This window comes from Rhinolophus sinicus, chromosome 18 (assembly GCF_057876585.1).
Source record: "Rhinolophus sinicus isolate RSI-liver-muscle chromosome 18, RSI-T2T, whole genome shotgun sequence".
In the NCBI taxonomy this organism is placed as follows: Eukaryota; Metazoa; Chordata; class Mammalia; order Chiroptera; family Rhinolophidae; genus Rhinolophus; species Rhinolophus sinicus.
The window spans coordinates 104,929,517-104,947,864 of record NC_142518.1 but is presented as its reverse complement, the minus strand read 5'-3'; the positions used below and the strand labels follow the sequence as shown (position 1 = coordinate 104,947,864).

The window sequence follows — 18,348 nt, the reverse complement described above, 5'->3', positions numbered from 1 at the left end:
ACAGTTTAGTGTGTGTGCATGGCGCCTCCCAGAGTTGTGCAGTACACAGCCTGTATGACAATAAGGGGCGATCCTGATAAAAACGCTCTAGAAATTGACAAGAATACTTCAATGCCTGTTGAAGTCCAATGGTTCTCTTGGGGATAGATGTCTTCAATGGGAATTTACCTATGGACACCATAGTGTGGTAGTTAAAATGTTGGGCTCTGGAGAAGTAAACAAATAATACAAGAAAATATACTTGAACTAAGAAATGAGCTCAATCTGATGGCTTACAGCTCACTGAAGTTAAGGTTGGATTGATGAGAAATATGTATACCTTAGCATTTTCTGGTAATATTCCTCTACTCCAGGGGTCAGTAAACATTTTCTGTAAAGGGTCAAGAGAGTAAATATTTTAGGTTTTGGAGTCCACAGAAGGTGTCGGCTGCATAGTCTTTTTTTTTTGACAACCCTTTCAAATGGTAAAAATCACTCATAGTTACAGACTGCACAAACATAGGAAGTGTGGGCTATAGTTTGCCAGACTCTGCAAGGATAAAGACAAACTCTTAGAAACATTAATGCAGAAAGAATAAATTACCTAGAAAGGAAAAAAAAAATCAGATTGGAATTGGATTTCTCATTTGCAACACTGAAACTGGGAAGCTCTTGAAAAGCATCTACAGACTGCTGATCAAAAAGCATCACCAAGTAACAATCTTAGACCAAAGCAATGGGATCCGTTGCCATCGTCCTTCAGGCGAACACTCTGGCCTTCCTCTGGCAATGACCTTCCTCACAGGGCAATGAGTCCCATGACCCAAGGGGCCACACCCCCTGGATGGCCATTGTTCTGGGAGTCAGCAGCTGGTTCTCCCTGTGCCCTCACTTCCTGGTACAGAACTGGAGTCAAGGGATTTTTTTAAAGATTTTATTGGGGAAGGGGAACAGGACTTTATTGGAGAAAACTGTGTCCTTCCAGGCCTCTTTTTCCAAGTCAAGTTGTTGTCCTTTCAATCTCAGTTGTGGAGGGTGCCGTTCAGCTTCAAGTCGTTGTCCTTTCAGTCTTAGTTGTGGAGGGCACAGCTCAGCTCCAGGTCCAGTTGCCCGTTGCTAGTTGCAGGGGGTACAGCCCACCATCCCTTGCGGGAGTCAAACCGGCAACCTTGTGGTTGAGAGGATGCTCTCCAACCAACTGAGCCATCTGGGAGCTCAGGGGCAGCTCAGCTGAAGGTGCCGTGTTCAATTTTAATTGCAGGGGGCGCTGCCCACCATCCCTTGCGGGACTCGAGGAATTGAACTGACAGCCTTGTGGTTGAGAGCCCACTGGCCCATGTGGGAATCGAACCGGCAGCCTTCGGAGTCAGGAGCGCGGAGCTCTAACCGCCTGAGCTACCGGGCCGGCCCCAAGGGATTTTTTTTGGAACCTGTCCTTTCAGGCCATTATAAAGATATGTTTATCAAGGTGGGATACTAGAACATGATTTTGGTTTATAGCTTTAAAATATTTAGATACATAGTATGTAGACCTCTATTTTTATCCTTCTCTGGGCCCCACAGATGTTATTAGGTCTGATCATAACTCAAGAATCATACTCTAGCCATGCTGTCAATAATATGTCAAAGATGTAATAAAACAGATACTTGGAAACATGAGAATTTAGAGATTATATCATCCCTGTACCTCATGTGAAGAAAATACTTGAATGTAAAAAATAACCAAACATTAAAGGAACCAAAAGGGAAACCTCAAGATAGAAGAGAGGAAGAAGAGAGAAAACTATGATGAGCAAGATTTTATAGAAACCAATGGAATAGGTTAGAAAATTACAAAATTTAGAATATGTGCCGTATGGGCAAAGTAAGTGCTCTAGAAATAAGATAGATATAAGGGAAATGTGAATTACTGCAAACCTGTCTTAACAGAACCTAGAACCTGGGAATGGGGAACGGACAAAATAAATGCCTTCCAAAGGTCTTTTTGCAGTTGTGTGGTATTGCTGTGGGAATAGCTAGAAAAAGTGAAAACCATGCAGATATTCTAAAGGCCTCAGATTGTTGAAGAGGAGGTAATTAGGGAGCACACGGAGAATCTTGGCAGAGGACACAGTACTTCTTGGTATGGGAAATACGGGAGTGGCTTTTAAACAACCACGAATATGTTTACGTGATGGATATGATGCAGTGTTTCCCCGAAAATAAGACCGGGTCTTACATTAATTTTTGCTCTGAAAGATGCATTAGGGCTTAGTTTTCAGGGGATGTCTTATTTTTTCATGTACAACAATCTACATTTATTCAAATACAGTCATGTCATCTTCTGGAACATCGTCATGACGTACTAAATGCGTCCATCTGGCTGACAATCTTAACTGGGGCTTATTTTGGGGGTAGGTCTTATTTTCAGGGAAACATGGTCTTACCAAAAGAGTCACTTAGATTTATACCAATTGACTTTGAAGGGCTTTCCCTGAGTGGTGGTGTGTGGAAAAAGACCAATGCAGTAAGGCATATGAAAAAATGATCTATCTCACTGTTGTAAAACAAGTAATTGACAGGTGAAACCTCTTCTATATGTGCATGTTGTACATATAAAGTTGTTAACACAGGTTACCTGGGCTGTGGTGGGTATTGGATGGGAGGAAAAGAGGGAAATGTTACAGTCAAGTGAAAAAAGAAAAGATAAAACGTCCATATGAAAAAAAAGACAGCACTGCTCCCCTGCCTTCAAAATAGCATTTCATTCTCAAGAAAATCTGTGAAATGCTAGATTGTACTAAGTTAAAATAGGTTTCTTTACCGTAGGCCTTCATAGAACCTTGGATCTATTAGGTATACACTCCGAACCCTTAAGAGAAAGATACATTAGATAGAATACATATTTTGTGGCACACTTTGAAAGAGTATTTTGCAGGACAGTTTGGGACATGCTGCTTTAGTCATGTTTAATATGAATGTATTGATATTGCCCTCTGGGGTGTGTGTGTGTGTGTGTATATTTTTTTTTTAATTAAAATTTAATGGGATGACAATGGTTAGTAAAATTACATAGGTTTCATATAATTCTGTATGGTAGATATATTATTATGACTCTTTGGTTCCGTGTCTTTAGTAAATACATAATTAAAGTACCTTGTCATGTTGCTTACCATTATTTAGCACCCCCAGATTATTTGGAAATGATTGTGTAGGCCTTTCACTTTCTTCTCATGCATAGTCTGTTGATTTGGTGAATGCTGGATATTTGTTACCTCGATCATGTCTGGTAAGTATTCCTAGTGCATTCTTACTGCGAGTAGATTGTTGAGATTTAAGTTTATCTTTTTCTTCCTTCATTGCACTGCCCTCTACAATTTTCAAGGATCATCATGACTCTATATTAAATGGACTACTTTTTCAGATACTAAACAACACTTTTCCTTTTCTTAGCTTGAGCTTGTACAAGCTGACAGTTTAATCCAGATACTGTGTAATCCCTTGAATTCAAAGCTTGGACACTGCTGGAAGAAAGAAATACATGTTTTCTATCATCTCAGTCAAAAGACAGAATTGAAAAAGGAAATGTTGAACTGTAAGTATTTTCATTCTTTTGCTGAATACTGTCAGGTTTGGAAAGGTGCACAAGTGTTTTGATAACTGACTTCGATGTTTTCAAGGACTCAGATGATAGGATTGAGAGGTTGCTCATTTAACAGGCACTGGCTGACATAGTTTCACCAGCTAGCGAATAGTGACAACTTTTGTGAGCAGTGGCTTCATTTTTACAGTATTTCAGACTCTGAATGTAAGGCGCCATATAATATGGAATCATAGAATCAATCTCAAGAAACAACCGTGTTAGGATGAGCTAGGGTATGCTGCAGGAACAAATGGCCCCCAAATCTTAGTGACTTAAAGTAACAAAATTCATGCCCTACTCACACTACAAACCCTCCAAGGATTGGCTGGGGGCTCTGCTCCTACATTGTCCTCCCTCTAAAACCCAGGCTGTTGAAACAGCCACCATCTGGAACGTCGCCAAATGCTGTGGCAAAGGGGAAAATTGACTGTAAAGGCTCTCAAAACTTCCATTCTGCCTGGTGGTGACGTGTGTCACTCTTGTTCACATGGCACAGGCCAAAGCAAGTCACATGGCCACACCTGATTGCTAATGGGTGGAGAAGTGCCATCAACCTAGGTCCAGAAGGATAGCCATGATCTTGTGAAGAACTACTTACCACACGGTGCTTCAAAAGGCTGTCCAATCTAACCCTGGACAAAATTCTGTGTTTGCTATGGCTAGTTTGTACATTCACACACACTCTCCGAAATCATATACTCATAAAGGGACACTATATCTTTATCATTACTCTCAGTATTACAATTCCTTACCTATGAGCAGGGTTCTAAATTTGAATAACCAGCCCAACATATGATTACATTATTTGTTTAGGCTGAGCGCTGCAGTTACTTACCAGGATTTGTGTGTGATTTTCTGAAATAAATACATTTTAGAGAATATTTTGTTTAACACAAATGGTGCTTGTTGTACAAAGAGAACGAGGAAGACCTAGTCTTCAAATACCTTATGAGTATTTTTTTTGCGTGTGTGATATCTCAGGAGCTGTGCTCATGACCAGATGTTTGAGGGTGGGGAGGTTGAGTGAAATAAAGAGTAAGGAGAGAATACCTGGAACTTATTTCTACTCTTCATAAATCAGAATTGGTGTGTGTGAAAGATGGTTTGATTCAAGATAAATTTCATTCTATTTTGTTTTTATTGCATTAGACTGCAGCGTTCAATATTTTCTAAATGATATGTTGATAAATCACATTAGTAATAAAAACTAAACATTTGAAACTACATATGGAAATGAGTGAACATCTTTCGTAAACCAGTTTTGTTAAAAAAAGAAAGGTAGACTCAAAATATGTGAAGGGTAGATTAGAGCTTTTTAAATTCTCATAATTGAAAGCCTAATTCTTTTCAAAATATATTTTTGGAGAATCTCAAATATTACTACTAGGGGCACTTAGGGAATGATTTTCGTCTGGAACAGCTCTGTGGCCTACATGAGGTCACACAGAGCGAGAGATCAGCTTTCTAGTCTTTTCAAGTTTTGTGGTTTTTTTTTTCCTTCAGGAAATATCTGGTAACTTCTTTCCAAGTCACTATTAACAGTTAGCATCTCGCCCAGCTGCTCTCATGCTCATTTGGAGAGTTTTCTGGTTTTGCCTTTTCGGGGGATGAAAATCACCAAATTCTGTGAACACTTATTTTGCAACTTGATGCCTCGTACTTCAATGATCTCCAGCTTATTGCATTTTATGTAAAAACTGATCTAACAGAATGAGTATTTTTCTCGATTTTAAAAGTAGGAAAACGGGGGCCGGCCCGGTGACTCAGGCGGTTAGAGCTCCATGCTCCTGACTCCGAAGGCTGCCGGTTCGGTTCCCACATGGGCCAGTGGGCTCTCAACCACAAGGTTGCCACTTCAATTCCTCGAGTCCCGCAAGGGATGGTGGGCAGCGCCCCCTGCAACTAAGATTGAACATGGCACCTTGAGCTGAGCTGCCACTGAGCTCCCGGATGGCTCAGTTGGTTGGAATGCGTCCTCTTCAACCACAAGGTTGCCGGTTCGACTCCCACAAGGGATGGTGGGCTGTGCCCCCTGCAACTAGAAAACAGCAACTGGACCTGGAGCTGAGCTGCGCCCTCCACAACTAAGACTGAAAAGACAACAACTTGAAGCTGAACAGCACACTCCACAACTAAGATTGAAAGGACAATTTGACTTGGAAAAAAAGGCCTGGAAGTACACACTGTTCCCCAATAAAGTCCTGTTCTCCTTCCCCAATAAAATATTTTAAAAAAAAAAAGTAGGAAAACTGAGAATCAGAGCGATTTAATGACTTGTCCACGTTGAATTAATATTTGAAACAAAGTCTCTCTTCTTTCTAAACCTGTGGTTTTCCACTGTACCATGATGCTACCCTAAAGACAGGAGAATATTCTACAGTAGAGAAGATCATTGTTCACAGAAGCTCTAGCCACTTTATGAGAAATTTCTCATTAATCCTCATAACACATAACATACCTAGGATTCTAACCATTTAACAGCTAGAAAAAGTAAGACTCAAAGATGATACGATTATTACCACATCTGCAAGAGAACTTGTTGTATTGGTATATGCAAAAGACACAGATAATCCACCTTGAAAAAGTATGCGCTTTCAACACTTCGGTGATTGATTACTAATACCATAAGTTGGAAGAAAACTGAAAACTCATTATTTTTCTGTGGTCTGAATACCCAAACAGATAATCCTTTCAAAAGATTTGTATTTGTCTCTTTGGAATTGCTCAGCATACTTCCTTTCCAATAGCCCAGAATTGCACTGAAGAATATAATTAATGGAATGAAGAAAACACTCTCAATAATTCAAAATTTCATGATACTATTTCATCTAGAACGATGGCACTGAATATAACCTTGATTATCTTTTTTCTTTTCTTTTAGTTGAACAGTAAAAAACACAAGACGTGCTTGTTATTCTACTTTGAAACATTTTGGTGAAGTACAGCAGTTCAGATCATTGAAAACAGCACGTCGTTACACTGAGGTTGGTTTTTCTGGCTTAACTCCTTTTCCTCTTATGCTGTAGAATGAGTAGAACTGTTACATGAATATGGTTAAAGTGTTCGCACTGAGCAACTATCTCACCTAAATAACACAGAGCACTAGCTGTCACCTCACACCCCTTGTACACGTCCATCTCCTACCCCACTCAGTCAATAGTCACGTTTGGACTGATATTTCGTTTATGTGGTGTATCCCATTAATAAATTTGCATATGTTGAACCATCCTTGTGCCCCTGGGATGAACCCCACTTGATTGAGATGTATAAACTTTTTAATGTATTGTTGTATTCGATTTGCTAGAATTTTGTTTAGGATTTTTGCAGCTATAGTCATCAGAGATATTGGTTCATAGTTTCCTTTTTGTGTGGTTATCCTTACCAGGTTTTGGTATCAGGGTAATTTTGACCTCATAAAATGAGTTAGGGAGTATTGCCTCTTCTTCAATTTTTTGGAAGACTTTGAGGAGGACAGAGGTTAAATCGTCTTTGAATGTTTGGTAGAATTCACTAGTGAAGCCATCTGTTCCTGGACTTGTACTTTTGGGAAAGCTTTTGATGACTCTTTCAATTTCTTTGCTGTTGATCGGTCTCTAGAATTTCCAGTTTTTTGTGATCCAGACTAGAAAGGTTATATATTTAAAGAACTTGTCCATTTCTTCTAGGTTATTGAATTTGGTGGCATACAGTCCTTCATAGTATTCTTGGATGATCCTTTGTATTTTTGTAGTATTCATCATAACGTCTCCTCTTTCATTTCTGATTTTGGTTATTCGTGTCTTTTCTCTTTTTACTGTAGTGAGTCTAGCCAGTGGTTTGTCAGTTTTATTAATCTTTTCAAAGAACCAACTCTTTGTTGCATTATTTTTTTTTATTAGTTTCAGGTGTACAAAGCATTAATTTTTAAAATTGCCTTTTTGTTCTCTATTTCATTTAATTCTGCTCTAATTTTTATTATTTTCTCCCTCTACTGACTTTGGGCTTCATTTATTCTTCTTTTCCTAGTTCTTCAAGATGTAATGTTAGGTTGTTTATTTGGGGTTTTTCTTGTTTCTTGAGATTGGCCTGTAATGATATAAACTTCCCTCTTATTACCGTTTTTGCTGTATCCCCAAAGTTTTGATATGTTGTATTGTCATTCTCATTTGCTTCTGTGTATCTTTTGATCTCTCCTTTTATTTCTTCTTTGACCCAGTTGTTCTTTAGTAGCATGTTCTTTAATCTCCACATATTTATGGCTTTTCCCACTTTCTTTTTGTAGTTGATCTTCAGTTTCAAAGCATTGTGGTTAGAGAATATGCTTGGTATGATTTCAGTCTTCTTAAGTTTGTTGATATGCTAGTTTTGTGTCCCAACATATGGTCTGTCGTTGAGAATGTCCCATGTGCACTAGAGAAGAATGTATAATCTGGTGTTCTGGGATGAAAAGTTTTATAAATATCGATTATGTCTGTTTGGTTTAATGTGTCATTTAAGGACGATATTTTCTTATTGATTTTCTGTTTGGATGATCTATCTATAGCTGTCAATGCGGGTATTTAGGTCCCCTACTGTAATTGTGTTTTGTCAGTTCCTCTCTTTAGTTCTGTTTGTAGTTGCTTTGTATATTTCAGTGCTCCCTGATTGGGGGCATAAATATTGATGATTGTTATGTCTTCTTGTTGTATAGTCCCCTTTATCATTATGAAATGTCCATCTTTGTTACCTTTTTTAGTTTGAAATCTATTTCATCAGGTATAAGTACAGCTACACCCACTTTTCTGTGGATGCCATTTGCTTGGAGTATTGTTTTCCACTCTTTCACTTTGAGTCTGTTTTTGTCCTTTAGCTGAGATGTGTCTCTTGAAGGCAGCATATAGTTGCGTTTTGTTTATTTACATTTAGGGTGATTATTGATGTATGAGGATTTCCTATAGCCATTTTCTTTTGTTTTCTAGTAGTTCAGTGTCTCCATTGTTTTTTTGCCCTTGTGTTTCTGTCTGTTATTCTAGTTTGGTGGTATTCTATGATTTTTTTCCCTCTGTTTCCTCTTTTTCTTTGTTATGTGTCTCAGTTCTGGATTGCGTGTGTGTGTGTGTGTGTGTGTGTGTGTGTGTGTGTGTGTGATTACCATTAAGTTTATGCAAAAGAAAGTTTCATATATACAATAGTTCTTTTTTTAAGCATGCATCTTATCTCCAGTCCCCTTCTCAAATTCAGACTTTTTCCCCCTCCCCTTTTACATTTTTGTTGTCACAATTATCCCTATTTGTTCTGTGAGTTCATTTCCGAGTTGCAGTAGCTATGTCTTCTTTCTCTCTGTCTGTTTTGAAATACTTTTATCTCCTTAGACCTTTATGTAATGTTTAAGTGTATGGTACCCTATTCTGAATAAGGGTTGCAATTTCTTGCTTTGGTCTGTCTGTTAGTCATTTTACTCATTGTTTTGTATCCTTTTGTCTTTTTATTTCAGGTAGAACAACCCCCTTCAGTATTTCCTATAATGTAGGCTTTGTGGTGGAAAATTCTGTCAGCTTCTGTATGTCTGGAAAGGTCTTTATTTCTCTTTCATATCTAAAGGATAACTTTGCTGGATATATTATACTTGGCTAGTAATTTCTCTCTTTCAATGGTTTGAATTTTCGATTCAAGTTCCTCCTAGCTTATAGAGTTTCTGCTGAAAAATCTGATGATAATCTAATAGAATTTCCTTTATAGGTTACCATCATCTTTTCCCTGGTTTCTTGAGAATTCTTTCTTTGTCATTAATTTTTGACAGTTTTAATATAATGTGCCTTGGAGAAGGCCTTTTTGGATTGAGATAATTAGGCGTTCTGTTTGCCTCTTGGATTTGAGGATCCAGTTCCTTCCATACTTTTGTGAAGTTCTTATCAACTATTTGTATGAATAGGCTCTTGGTTTCCTTATCCCTCTAGTATAGCCATTATTGTCATATTGCTCTTTCTTTTTTTTTTTCTTTTCAGATCTTTTAAAGCTGGTGTGTGATTCCCACCATCTTGCCTTTTTTTAATTTTTAATTTTATTTTATTAAATTTATTGGGGTGACAATTGTTAGTAAAATTACATAGATTTCAGGTGTACAATTATGTATTACATCATCTATAAATCCCATTGTGTGTTCATCACCCAGAGTCAGTTCTCCTTCCATCACCATATATTTGATCCCCCTTACCCTCATCTCCCACCCCCCACCCCCACCCCCCTTACCCTCTGGCAACCACTAAACTATTGTCTGTGTCTATGAGTTTCTGTTTCTCATTTGTTTGTCTTGTTCTTTTGTTGTTTTTCGTTTATATACCACATATCAGTGAAATCACATGGTTCTCTGCTTTTTCTGTCTGACTTGTTTCGCTCAGCATTACTCTCTCAGGATCCATCCATGTTGTCACAAATGGTCCTATATCATCTTTTCTTACCGCCGAATAGTATTCCATTGTGTATATATACCACAACTTCTTTATCCATTCATCTATCGAAGGACATTTTGGTAGTTTCCATGTCTTGGCCACTGTAAACAAAGCTGCAATGAACATTGGAGCACACGTTTCTTTATCTCTAAATGTTTTCAGATTTTTTGGGTAGATGCCCAGGAGAGGGATTGCTGGGTCATATGGCAATTCTATTCGTAATTTTTTGAGGAACACTGCCTTCCATAACGGCTGCACCAGTCTGCATTCCCACCAACAGTGTATGAGGGTTCCTTTTTCTCCACAGCCTCTCCAACACTTGTTACTATTTGTCTTGTTGATGATGGCCATTCTGACTGGGGTGAGGTGATATCTCATTGTGGTTTTGATTTGCATTTCTCTGATGATTAGTGATGTTGAGCATTTTTTCATATGTCTATTTGCCATTTGTATGTCCTCTTTGGAGAAATGTCTCTTCAAGTCCTCTGCCCATTTTTCAATTGGGTTGTTTGTTTTTTTGTTGTTGAGTTGCATGAGTTCCTTGTATATTCTGGATACTAGCCCCTTATCGGAGGCACTGTTTGCAAAAAGCTTCTCCCATTCAGTTGGTGGCCTCTTTATTTTGTCAATGGTTTCTTTTGCTGTGCAGAAGCTTTTAAGTTTCATGTAGTCCCATTCGTTTATTTTAGCTTTTACTTCCATTGCCTTTGGAGTCAAGTTCATAAAATGCTCTTTGAACCCAAGGTCCATAAGTTTAGTACCTATGTTTTCTTCTATGCAGTTTATTGTGTCAGGTCTTATGCTTAAGTCTTCGATCCATTTTGAATTAACTTTGGTACATGGTGACAGATAGCAGTCCAGTTTCATTCTTTTGCACGTGGCTATCCAATTCTCCCAGCACCATTTATTGAAGAGGCTGTCTTTGCTCCATTGTATGTTTTTAGTTTCTTTGTCAAAAATTATCTGTCCATATTTATGTGATTTTATTTCCGGGTTCTCAATTCTATTCCATTGGTCTATGTGTCTGTTTTTCTGCCAATACCATGCTGTTTTGATTATTGTAGCCCTGTAGTACAAGCCAAAGTCAGGAAGTGTGATACCTCCATTATTGTTCTTTTTCCTTAAGATTGCTTTGGCTATTCGGGGTCTTTTGTGGTTCCAAACAAATCTGATGATTTTTTGTTCTATTTCTTTAAAATATTCCATTGGGATTTTGATGGGGATTGCATTGAATCTGTATATTGCTTTGGGTAATATGGCCATTTTAACTAGGTTGATTCTTCCAATCCATGAGCACGGAATGTCTTTCCATTTCTTTGTGTCTTCTTCAGTTTCTTTCAAAAATGTCTTATAGTTTTCAGCATATAGGTCTTTCACATCCTTGGTTAAGTTTATTCCTAGGTATTTATATTGCTCTTTCTGATTGAGAGCTAGAGAATTCTTGTAGAATTCTTTCTTTCTTTCTTTCTTTCTTTCTTTCTTTCTTTCTTTCTTTCTTTCTTTCTTTCTTTCTTTCTTTCTTTCTTTCTTTCTTATATTCTCAAGTCTCTCTCTTCTTCCATCTGCATCATTTCCAGGTTTTCTATCCTTGATATTACTAATTTGTTCCTCTATATGGTCAGCTTTATTTCCTAAGCTCAGTATTTCATTCTTCATCTCTTTTATTGAGTTCTTCAGATCCAGAATTTCTATTTGGTTCTTTAAAGTTTCAATCTCTTTGGTAAAGTATTTATTTTGTTCACTGATTTTATTTCTGAGTTCATTAAACTGCCTATCTGAGTTTTCTTGTATCTCATTGAGCTTTTTCAGAACTGTAATCTTGAATTCTCTGTCATTTAAATCACATATTTTTATATCTTTAAGTTTATTTTCTGGATATTTTTTATTTTCTTTCTGAGCTGCCCTGTTACTTTGGTTGTTCATGGTATTTGATGGATGATTTCTTGCCTAGGCATTTATGGGAATGAACTCTGCTGCTTTTTTTTGTTTGTTTTTTTTCTTTAAGAGTAATACCTCTTTAGCAGGTTGATAAGAGGAGGTATTTTTTTGTTTCCCAGTAGGTGGTGCTGAAATATTTTATATTCTTTTGCACTGCTCTGGCTTCTTGGATCTCTGATGGGTGGTGCTAGATGCCATGTATTCCCTGGGGAGGTGGGCATCTCTTCTGTGACCAGGTACCCCACTATCAGGGTACCACCCATGTGGGAGAGTAATGAGTGCTGGGTAATGGGGTTCCCAGCCCCTGAATTCCCAGCGCTGCTCCTGCAGCCAGATGCAGTGCTGCACTGCCTGAGCTGTTCCAGGTGCCCCTCCGGGAATCAGCAGCAAAGGGTGGGTGTGGGGGTACTGGGAGAGGCTGCTGGTGTGTTTGTGGTTTTGTTCTCCTCCCAGTAAAGGTGACTGCCAAATGTCAGCTGCCTCACCTCTGTATCTCCACCCTTATCGCCGAGATTAGCGTCAGTGTGTCTCTTCCACTCAGGAACTCTCTCTCCAGTTCTCAGGGCTGTAGAAATTCTGTTCTGTAACCTAACACTCACAGTTTCTTCTGGGGCTCACTGCTAGTTCTGGGAGGGTGCGGGGAGGTGAGCGCTGGGAAGGTTGGGGTAGGCGGGCTGGCTCTGTGGCTTTATTTTCCACTGGGCAACAGCAGCTGCTAGAACACAGCTGTTGCACTTCTATATTCGGTCTCTGCCACAGTCTTTGCCCCAGGTCTCTGCCCCACTGCGTTCAGCTGTATTTTATGCTGATCACTCAGGCAGAAAAGCTTGGGGCCACAGAGAGTGCAACTGCAGCCTGGATCTTCCCGTCTCTCAAGACCCGCAGTGAGCTCTGGGCTGCATCTGCAGCCTCTGTCTCTTCTCCCTTCCCTCCTACCTTGTTCGCTCCGATTTGCCCACCTTCAGGTGTTTAGATGCACCAATCTCTCAGACACATTTGTGTGTTGTGCAGGGTATCCTTTGTTGAATTATAGCTGTTCAACTTCTTATAACTTCAAGGGGAGAGATCAGAGGGACCTCTCACGCTGCCATGCTTCTGATGTCACCTCTCTAGAGATAACAACTTGATAGTTTCTTCAATGAACCTGTACCCTATTCAGAATTAAGTTTAATTCATGAACATCTCATACCTTGTTCAGTCTTTCCCCCATAACTGGTCTCATCCTTTTTTAACCATGCACCATCTACTCCCATACACATACACTCACACTTCAGCCATGTCAAACTACTTAAAAGACCATTTTGCCATATTTTCTCATGTCTCTATTCCTTTTATTCATGTTCACTCTATTTTTAACACTCTCTCTTCTGGCCCTTGATGAGTTCTCTCTTTCAACTTAGCTATCATCTCTTTTAGGAAAAACCTAACTTGCCCTCATTACACTCATTGTAATCTCTAGTTAGCTCAATTCTAGCCTTTATTATAGTGTATTATAATTGCTTTCTTATGTATTTGTCTCCTCCATTAAACTGAGCAAACTGAGGGCACAGACTTTGTCTCATTTATCTTTGTGTTTCAAATGCCTACCATAATACCAGTGTATCCTAGGATCACATAAATGTTGAATGAGGAAATAATCATTTTATGAGCATGAGCTTGATTTTCCATGCTGAAGAATAAGACCATTTTGCTCATGGTCCTTAGTGCCTTTTATGGAGTATAGCTTCATAGATACTATTCCTTTCTCCCTCTCTATAAACTGAAGTCAAGGTATAGAAGTTGCTTCCAAAGGTGCATCAACAGCTGGCAGCACAGCTGCTGTGGCATCTGGAGGATGCACTAGTCCATGAGGAAGAATATTTTTTTTTTTTGGTGCCTAGAAAGTATAGGTTGTTTTTATTCAAATACATAAAAAAGTAAAAAATCAATTTGTTAATAGCAAAATAAAGCACATTCTTGGGTGTTTGAACTGTAATGATTTTAGAAAGCCTTTGCTAAAAAGTTACACGTAATTTTTTTTTTTTTCAAATCAGGAGGGGAGTATCTGGATTGGATCCAGGAATAGAGAAAGACTTTAAATGAAAAAAAACTTGTGAAATCTGAGTGAAGTCTAGAGTCAGTGTTGGTGTCTTAGTTTTGACAAATATTCCATTATATTGTAAGATGTTGACAATACTGGAATCTGGGTAAGGAATATGTGGGAAGTCTGCACTATCTTTGCAACTTTTCTGTGAATCTAAAAGTATTCCAATAAAGGATTTATTTTAAAAATAGGAAGAGGTTGCACACAATGTAAATATATACATGTACCATGAATTGTACACTTAAAACATGGTAAAAATAGTGAATTTTATATTGTGTTTATTTTACCACAATAGGGAGATTACTAGGTATGCTGGGGAAGAGCGATAGTAAAGGGAATGAGATATATTTTTTAAAACATTCTTTGTACTTCTGCAGCAAGCCAGGCACTGTTCTAGAAATAAAAGGGGTTTTTATCTCCACTGTTACTGATGAGTTCACCAAGGTTACATGAGTTTAGGTAATATTATATCTAGGCCCTACTCTGGGCTTGCTTTAATCCATGCTTAAGAGACAGAGGGACCCTGGGGTGTATAATTTATAAAGAGTGATTTTGATGAGTCCAATGTTGAGCCAAGTTTGAGAACCACTGCTCTAAGGCTTTTATATCCAATGCCTTTAAAAGACTATTTCTCTTATCTTGAAGATGAAAGTGGACAGTGTAGGATCTTCTATAATGTGGACCCTGAGAACTGGAAAGACTCCTACAGCCCAAGGCTAAAGCCTTGAATACTGCAGTAGAACTGGATCAAATATCATACTCCACATAAAGCTCCAAGTCCAGAGGGTAATTTGCCCTGAAGATTTCTGGTTGTGTATTACAGACTGAAGTCAGCTCCACATTATCAATTGAAATAATTGGCCACTTCTTGTCTTCTATCTCCATAGATGTTATTGACTGCAGAGACCTCTGGTCACCAGGGAATTTTCAGATAGAGTAAAAAGGCAATTAGAGGCTGGCCGGGTGAATGGATTAAGGCAGTATGCTAGGAAGTTCAGAAAATAAGTAAGCAAACACTCAAAGAAACAAACAACCATGCTCCCTATTTCACTGAGAAAATAGAAGCAATTAGAAGAGACTTCCCCAGTCTTTTAGTGCTATATCTCCTCACTTACCTATATCTGTGTTCATGTATGAGGTGTGATCACAAAATACGATGAATGCTGCTGCCAGGAGCCATCCAACGGAAAGGCAGGGATCTTGAATACGGGAATCAGTGTATTGAACGTTACTAACGGTGTGTGACAAGTTTCAACTTGTTCAGTGCAGTCAGTCGGGTGTGAGCTACGGTTGAGAGAAGGTGTGTTTTAAAGTGTGCCGTAAATCATCCTTCAGCATGACAACGCCCCGTGTCACACATCACTTATGTTATACGGCAATTTCTGCCAACTAAAAACATGACGGTGTGTCCTCATCCACCTTATTCACTGGATCTGGCACCGTGAGACTTCTGGCTCTTCCCCAAAGTGAAAATGACCATGAAAGGAAAACGTTTTGAATCGATTCAGGACATTGAGGCAGCCACAACAGCACAACTGAAGACACTCATGAAAGAGGACTTCCAGAACTGCTTCAGAAAGTGGCAAGAATGATGGAATAAGTGTGTTCGAAGTGAGAGGGAGTATTTTGAAGGGGATTAATGGTAATGTGTCTTTTACTGTAATACATTTTTTTTTATATAAGCGTTCACCAGATCTTTTGATCACACCTTGTGTACTGTCTTTTCCGCTGTAACTGGAATGAACTGTGCTCCTACCTAAAGACTAATCTGTCCACTTCTTGCATTAGACTCCAAACTCTCACTAACGTAAGGACAATGCCCAATAATCCTACCCACTCCCTCCTGCCTTTTCCTACCAGATATTTCACTTTAGAAGACCGCTATGCTGTTACTTCCCCAATCAAAAACAAACAAAAATCAAACAACAAAAAAAGCAAACACAAATCTACCGTGTTTCCCCCCAAATAAGACCTAGCCGGACAATCAGCTCTAATGCATCTTTTGGAGCAAAAATTAATATAAGACCTGGTATTATATCATATCATATCATATCATATATCATATCGTATCATGTCATATATCATATCATATTGTATTATGTTATATTTTATATTATATTATATTATATTATATTATATTATATTATATTAAAGACCCGGTCTTATTTTACTATAAAATTTTATACTAATTTTTGCTCTAAGTGACACATTAGAGCTGATTGTCCGGCTAGGTCTTATTTTGGGGGAAATACGGTAACTAAACAAAACAAAATCACCAAAACCAAAAATCAGCTCTTAACCTCTTGATCACCCTTACCCCTTAGCCATCCACCACCACGTTCACTGCCCTGCTTCACAGCAAAGCTCTTAAAGATAGTTGTCTATGTAACTTGCTTTGAAATCTCCTCACATTTTCCCTTGAATCCAGGCTCTGGCTTCTGCTTCTCCACCAAAAGTGCCCTTGGTCACGGTCACCAGCAAACTCTGCATCGCTTAATCCAACGGCCAGTCCTCATTTCTCAACTGATGAGACTTAGCAACATTTGACAAAGCTGATTCCTCCTTTGTCTCAGAAATGCTTTCTGCACTTTGGCTTCCAGGACCATGTTTTCCTGCTCCCTGACTGGCTGCTCCTTCTCAGCCTCCTGATTTCTCCTGACCCTCCTGTCTTCTAAATTTTGGAAAATACCAGGCTCAGTCTTGGACCACTATTGTTATGTATACTCATTCCACTGGAGACCTCTCTCGGTGTCTTAATTTTAAATTCCATCAATTTGCTGGTGTTTCCCAGATTTATACTGCCCTTCTGGAACTCTCCCCCGAATTCAATATTAATCTATCCAGCTGCCTCCTTAACATCTTCACTTAGATATCCAATATGTCCAACTAAACTGCTAATCTCTCCCAAGCATGCTTCTCCTGCAATTTTCTCCATCTCAATTAATGGCAAGTCTATCTTTTTAGTGTTTCAGGCCGAAAACCTGTAGTGATTTTTGAATCCTTTATTTCTCACAGCCCACATACTATGTTTTACGTCTTCCTAACTAGTCTTACCCTGTCCAGTATAACATCCATACTATAGCAGAGTAAAGATTCAGAAAATGTAAATTCAGCACCGTATTTTTCTGTTTAACGTAATGTCTGAATTGTTTAGCGTGCCATTCAATGGTCGACATGAACTGCCCCCTCTCCTGCCTCCTATTTCACTCTTCCCTTACCCCCAAAACCCTCTGATCCAGCCCTACTGACATGCTTGTCGTTACCTTCAGCCACCAGATACTTCAGGACATCATACATTTTTCATACTCTGTTCTCCAAAATGGTTGTTTCCTGAGTCCTTGAGTGTGTATTTGGAATAGACTTACCTGGTCATTGGCAGAACCTGCACATTAGTTTCTTGGCCTATGAGGTAAGCCCATCAGACTGAGGGACCTGTTTTACGCTAAAGGAAGTGTAGCAGTGGGCACATAATCATGAGATCTACTAGGCCTGTCACATACCACATGACCAAGATGCTACCAGCCCGAGAGTGGTGAAATAAACAAATACAGCTGAGTGAGGCATGATCCTCATGGATGCAGAATGTGCTCGAAATTAAGCATCAGTGTCTTCGTCCATTCGGGCTCCTCTAACAAAATACCACAGACTGGGTAGCTTAAAAAAGACAGAAGTGTATTTATCACAGTTCCGGAGGCTAGGAATTCCAAGATGAAGGTGCCAGAATGGTCTCATTCTGGAAAGAGCCCTCTTCCTGGTTCGTAGCCAGTGACTTCTACCGTGTTTCCCCAAAAATAAGCCCTAGCTGGACAATCAGCTCTAATGCATCTTTTGGAGCAAAAATTAATATAAGACTCGGTCTTATTTTACTATAGTATAAGACCTGGTCTTATATAATATAACATAACATAACATAACATAACATAACATAACATAACATAACATAACATAACATAACAATATAATACTGGGTCTTATATTAATTTTCATCCTGGAAACTTTCCTCTTAGATGTTTCCTTCAGGAAAAGCCCACCCAATTCCTAAAGGATCTGCTTCCAGAAGTTACACGAAGCACATAGGCCTGAGTGGAACAAAGGTTGGATGGTAATGGATGCTGTGCTGTATCACCCAATTCTCCTTCTTCCCAACACCTACAAAACTGCAATACTCATCACCTCAGCTCTTGAGAGTGTAGGTGGCTGGCAGTTCTCAGCTGAGCTTCTCTTCATGGGTTGTCCATGGCTAAAGAGAACTGCTTTTCCTAAGGTTTTATCTCATCTGAGTGGCTGGGGGAGAGGGAGCCTGTAGGCAGTGACTGGCT

General features: G+C 39.0%; 1 long non-coding RNA gene across 1 annotated transcript in view; it reads left to right on the top strand.

Moving 5' to 3' along the window:
- The first annotated feature begins 3,417 nt into the window (after positions 1–3,417).
- LOC148754690 (uncharacterized) overlaps positions 3,418–18,348 on the top strand; it is a 30,807-nt gene continuing 15,876 nt past the window's right edge. Inside the window, exons 1-2 of the long non-coding RNA XR_016020005.1 lie at positions 3,418–3,553; positions 6,483–6,585. This is a non-coding gene — a long non-coding RNA (uncharacterized LOC148754690). The remainder of the gene's footprint in view (positions 3,554–6,482; positions 6,586–18,348) is intronic.